The sequence below is a fragment of the Malus domestica genome, chromosome 15, assembly GCF_042453785.1.
Source record: "Malus domestica chromosome 15, GDT2T_hap1".
Lineage (NCBI taxonomy): Eukaryota > Viridiplantae > Streptophyta > Magnoliopsida > Rosales > Rosaceae > Malus > Malus domestica.
Window position 1 is genome coordinate 36,851,728 of NC_091675.1, and position 5,901 is coordinate 36,857,628.

The 5,901-nt window shown below is 38.2% G+C and overlaps 1 long non-coding RNA gene across 1 annotated transcript; it reads right to left on the bottom strand.

Annotated features, from left to right (window-relative positions):
• Nucleotides 1–488: 488 nt before the first annotated feature.
• LOC139192491 (uncharacterized) lies at nt 489–2,635 on the bottom strand. The gene is made up of 3 exons (XR_011576681.1): nt 1,892–2,635; nt 1,715–1,801; nt 489–1,610 (listed from the first exon to the last, which is right to left on the bottom strand). It is a non-coding gene; the product is annotated as an uncharacterized lncRNA (long non-coding RNA).
• Nucleotides 2,636–5,901: the final 3,266 nt, after the last annotated feature.

Below are 5,901 nucleotides of genomic sequence, written 5' to 3' on the forward strand. Positions count from 1 at the left end.
GGGACTCAGTGAAGGGTTTGAGATATTTCACTAGTATGCAATGAAAGTGGATGTCAACGGGAAATGGGTGACCGTTGACTACAAGGCTCTTGCCGTTGGGGCCATTAGCCAGGGATAATTTGAACTATTTTGTGGGTCCTTCAAATTTTGTTATATTTTGACATTCCGTGTGTGGTTTGTCATAAAAATGACATTAATGTTTAATTAGTTCAATGTTATTTACGTACTTTAATGGAATTCCATTGCTTTGTTTCATAAAATACAATAACTGGTAGTGGACATTTCATGGTCAAGCCATGCATATCACATTTACATGTTATGCACAGGACATGAACAAGACATGCACGCAGGTTGCTGCATCGTGAATCCTAAGAACTAGTAATATCAACACAAGGCCCTTAATTGCTAAGTAATAAAATAAAGATTACATACTAAATACTGAAACCATGCAATGGCAAAGTGTACTAAAATTACAATAACTTACTAAGTACTACCAATGCCAACACAAGGCCCTTAATACCTAAGTAATAAAATAAAGATTACATACTAAATGCTGAAACCATGCAATGGCAAAGTGTACTAAAATTACAATTACATACTAAGTACTAAAATTACGATTTCAATGGTAACCCAATTGTTTGGTTATAACAAGAAAACTACTTAAATAAATGGTGTCCACATAATCCTTCACACAAATGCATGATCTCTAATGAACTCGATGGCAAGCTTGAGTATGAAAAAGCCCATGTTCCGAGGATGGACGTCATCAATGTCCAAGCCCGTGGATAAGTAGTCGGCAAATTTTAGTAAGAAAACTCTACAGTCCACCCCACCACAAAGAACAAGTCCAGGTTACAACGCACTGGATATTTAACACATTTACAATTAAGTTAGAGATAAGTAGGAAAAGAACGTACATGTTGTTCTGCTTGCCGTAGTTGATCCTCGGCTGAATGTCAAACGGTTTATTCATCATTTTCTGGGTTAGGTTCAAATCATTTGGCACACCCTGGAATCCCGTCACCTTTAGAAGTTCGGGTATTACGAAAGACATATAAGTAAGTTGTTTCTTCATTTTTGTCCACCCTGATCTTGAGAAATGTGAATCATAAACCGTGATGGTGCAACGTACAAGATTTACATCAGCCAACATCCACTAGTTGCCATTCACATGACATGGGATGAATACTTCATCGGCATCATTCCATGCACACGTGTGTGGCGTCACATTTGCATCAGCAGAGACGACCTTGATCAAGTGCCTCGAAGGTGTAAAATTGCAACTTCTTTTGCCTTTGCCTTTCCCTTGCCCTTAGCATTTGTTGCAGCAAGGTTCTCAAATTCTGCATATTCTTGTTTCATTTTTTCCTAGACTAATGCATTGCAACACAACTTAAGATTTTCTCACATAAAACAAAACTGAGGACATGTATGGCTATTTGTAAATGACAACGAATTCATATTAGGAACATAAGTGAATGGAAAATAGGGTATCAGTAATAACATAACATTTACCTAGAAACAAAAGTCAGTAGTTTCCACCAATCCCTAAAATCTCTAAGACGCCCCATCGATCACTTCCTCAAAAAGTAAAGGTCGACGTTGATGTGCTGAATCGAAGGTGAAATGCATTGTAAAAGGCAAAATTATACTATTGTACTCAGTTATTATGTGGTAAACAGAAATTAGTTACAAATGAAGAACAAATACTTACATTGATGTTCAGAGTACCCTCGAAATTGAGGAGTGCGGTAAAAAATCTCGACCCACAGTAGCCAATGTGTATAAGTTGACTTTATAGCTGGTACACAAAAAAATCACAGGTTGTTAGGGATATATGGATACTCGTTCAATATTCAATTGTTTGAATGACCACCAAAAGTGAACTTACCTCAGCGAGCACGCCCAACGCATCACGACGTCAACAAAAACCACTACATCGGGGTCCGGGATGATCCACATAGGATCCGGGTCAACAAAAAAATCCTCGACGGCTCAACTATCACCAACTTTCCTTCTTTTGTAGGATTGGAGAGGGTTGACATGGTGCACGAGCTGCATTCATTTACGCTTCTGCTACATTTTCTTACCGAGAAGGGGCATAGAACCAAATGGACCAGCAGATTCGTTCACGTCGACAGCTTCATCAATGTGGCTACTATGCTCGCTGACCTCCGTGTCTTCGTCTTCCTCTCTAAGATAGACAACTTGCCCTTCTCCCAAGTCACCATCTAATCTAAATTCCAATATATGCAAGAGTGATTGGGCACCATCATTTATGTTGCTAACCTTAATTATATATGGTAAGATGACATCAAAATTAGGAAAATTCACATCGGGGGGCTGTCGATTCAATTATGTCTTTTCCAGAAGCTAACTTATGTTCGCTGGCAGAGGTATCAGGTTGAGGGAACGGTGAGGTAAGATCTTGAAAACCCATGTCATGGTCTTATGGAGGTGGAGGGGATTTTTCAAACTTTGCATCCTCGGGGACTTTTTCTGCGGCCCGCGCTAACCCTGCTGGCTTATCAAGGCTCGGGGCCTTCTCAAACGATTGAGCGTTTGCGTCACCTCGCAGACGCGCAACCTCAGCAGCCAAGGCCATGTGGGCACGCCACTCGGCCTCTAAATCCTCTAAAACTGTCTTAAATCAGACATCCACCATCAGTGAAAAATCTTCAAACTCTCACTTAGGAACAAACTCATAATCATGCGTATAAAAAACAGTGATTTCGTAACTCCACCGAAACCGATATCTATTCAAAACAGTACAAGCATATAAATTAAAACTACAATTTACGGATTTATGTACTCACCGCTAAACAAGACGAGGATGGCAACACTCCCTTGCCTTGGTGCCTCGTCTTCGCCTTCCCTTTAGGTTTAGATGAAGGAGTGGCCTCGGAGTCATGATCAACATCCACAAAATCTTTACTTTCGTCCTCTGGTGTTGCATTCCTACAAGGTTGAACATCATCAAACATGACGTTCCAGTAAGCTGCCTATTTTTCTTCCTCAATGGGAGTAATCGACTAGACAAAAAACTGCATTCGACAAAATCGGTGTTGCATAAGTATGTACAATCAATTGTTAATAAAAATTCAGTAAGTTGTTTTAAATTGGAACAAACACGTACCGATTGTTGAGCAAAAAGACCCCTCTTCAACTTCACATGGGACGGATTTAAGTTGGTGTCCCAACAACAATTCGAGGACAATAACTTAGGGTTCTCCATCCGCACCCTCGTACAGTTTTTGGTCTTCAAGTACAGCAAAGTTTCAAACAACTAGTTCTACAAAATTTAAAGTGATAATGTAAATAACTTGCAGCGACAACGAATGCAAAAGTACGTTAAACTTATAAAAACATACGTAAACCCCTATAAGTTATAGGTGTCCCGGATCGCAGCCCCCAATTTGTCTACATTTTTTCCTTTTACAAACTTGTGGCAAGCCAAAGCAGTCACGGTTATGCTTGGCATTGACAACTGGATTGATGCAAATCTCCTGGAATACGCCTCCCATTTTTCTTGATTATCTACCAATGTAAACAAGTGGTAGTTAATGGATGAGTCCTTCTCCTTGCCCAAAACAACAAAGTGGACGAAGTACAGTAAACCCAGCTTGTAGAGATCGTCTTGGTTTTGGCACAAGTTAAATTGATCCTCCAATTGTTTCAGGGTTATCTTCTTCTTCCCCCTGAAATAAATCTCTCTAATACGACATTTATCTTCATTGTCTTTAAGAAGGAGGAAATTCTCCTAAACTGAGTCTGCTCACCAAACAGAATGCACGGCTCCCAAAAGTCACAACATGTTCCCCAAAAAGGAAGGAGATGGAATCATCACTCACTCTATCCTTAATAGCCCTAAGGATAACGTAGTGGTTGAACTACCCAAACCAGTGCGATCCACATCAACCAAATGACCGAAACAAGAATCCTCGAATTTCTTCAGGAGATCCTTTGAAAAACGTCTTCTAATATTACCCAGACACCCCGAGTTGTATGACAGACAGGAGATGGTAGCAGGAAACACCTCATCCGGTGGACACACAAGTTCTGACGGAGACAAAGATTTGACTTTCGACGTGCAAGATTTTCAACATAAGCAAATCAAATTAATAAGATAAACATGAACACTTGATATGCACAGTATATGCATATTATCTGCCCCAATTGAATCAGTTCATCAACCAAATATGCCCAACATCTAAACATGCACAGAAGATGCAAATACCAGGCACAAAATATGCACATAATATCTGCCAATTCATGAACAAAATTCAATCAATTATTTCCAATTATATCAAAAGGATAAGCACAGAATATACATACAGTATGCACAAATTTAACCAATTCATGAACCAAATTCAAGCGTGTCCAACATAGAGACATGCACATATTATGCACACAATATACACAAATGATGAACAAATTTGAATTAATTAATTTCCAGCAACATCTAAACCACATACACAACACAAATTAATATCGAATAACATAATAGTACAAAACACTAAACCACACCCAAAACCTAATATTCCAAAATTTACAAAACCTAGGTCGAAATTATGAAATTCATTTCAAACCGTACCTCTTTTTCGATTTTGCCATTGAAATTTTTTTTTCGATTTTGCCATTGAAATTTTTTTAAAGGATGGATAACACACTTGCCTAGGCCGAGAAATATATAGAACGGATTCCAAAGTTAGCGTCAGTCAAAAACTAGGGTGGAAAAGGGTCGAGCCGTTTGGGGTTAGAGTTCTTAAAGCTAAGGGTTGGGTGCTAGAGATTTTCGAATAAGGAGGTGCAAATGCTAATTGAGTTTGACAAATTAACTCATTTATCTACCAGGGCAATTAGGTCATTTCAAGGTGTAAGAAAAATCTTATTTTTGTCCTATTGTTGTGCATGGCTTGTGTATGCTTTGTGCATATTCAAAAATTCCTATTTCAATCCTAAGATTAAGAAAATAGGTCATTCCTGTAAATTTCCCTAAAAAAATATCATGATATATGTTTTGTACTTAGTTCCACAAGAAATAAGAAACCCCATCAAACTATCATTTTTAGTTTTCTTTTTAATGGAGTAGGATTCTCTCCCCTCCAAATTTCTCTCCCCTTGGGTCCCCTCTTATTTGAACGATCACGATTAAGCAATGTCAACATCTTTGTTGACTTCTTTCTAGAGAGAGAAAAACAAAGAGGAAAAGTGAGAGAGGAGGGAACTAGAAAGGAGGGGATTAGGAGGGCAAAGAATCCTACTCCTTTTTAGTACAACGATATATTTACACTAAGTGGGTAGGAATAAATTGGTTGCAAACTCGCCATTCTCGAGATTCGACGCAAAGACATCTCACTTATGAGTGAAGACCGTTGTACTAAGTCTCTATTGCTTTTTGGAATAAATTGATTGCAAGCTTACCATTTCTGAAATTCGACGCTAAGCCATATCACTAGACCATTGTACTAAGTCTCTATTTCTTTGTTTCTTTGTTTTGTTAATTGAGTTAGTTGGACTTGGGTTTGAATGACCAAGCTGACCTCAAGCCTACCTTGAGCTATCTCGTAAAAAATTTCAAGTTGTTCACGAGCCTTACAAGCCAAACATACTAATGTTCAAGCTTTATAATAAGTTTACGGTCTAAAACGAGTTTAACTTATTTTTGTAAAAAATAAAAAAAAATCATAAACTTAATTTAACTGATAGCCAAATTGCCAGTTTACTCCAAATATTCTAATCATGCATTCAATATCCCCTACACTTTTAAATTTGGATCAAATTATTAGCGGGAAAAAGGAGAAACAATTGCAAGCACCATTTTTGACATGCTCTAAATTTCCAAGTGCAGTAACGTTCAAATCAACAATAAAAAGGCTGCATTGTTAGAGAGACAGAAAG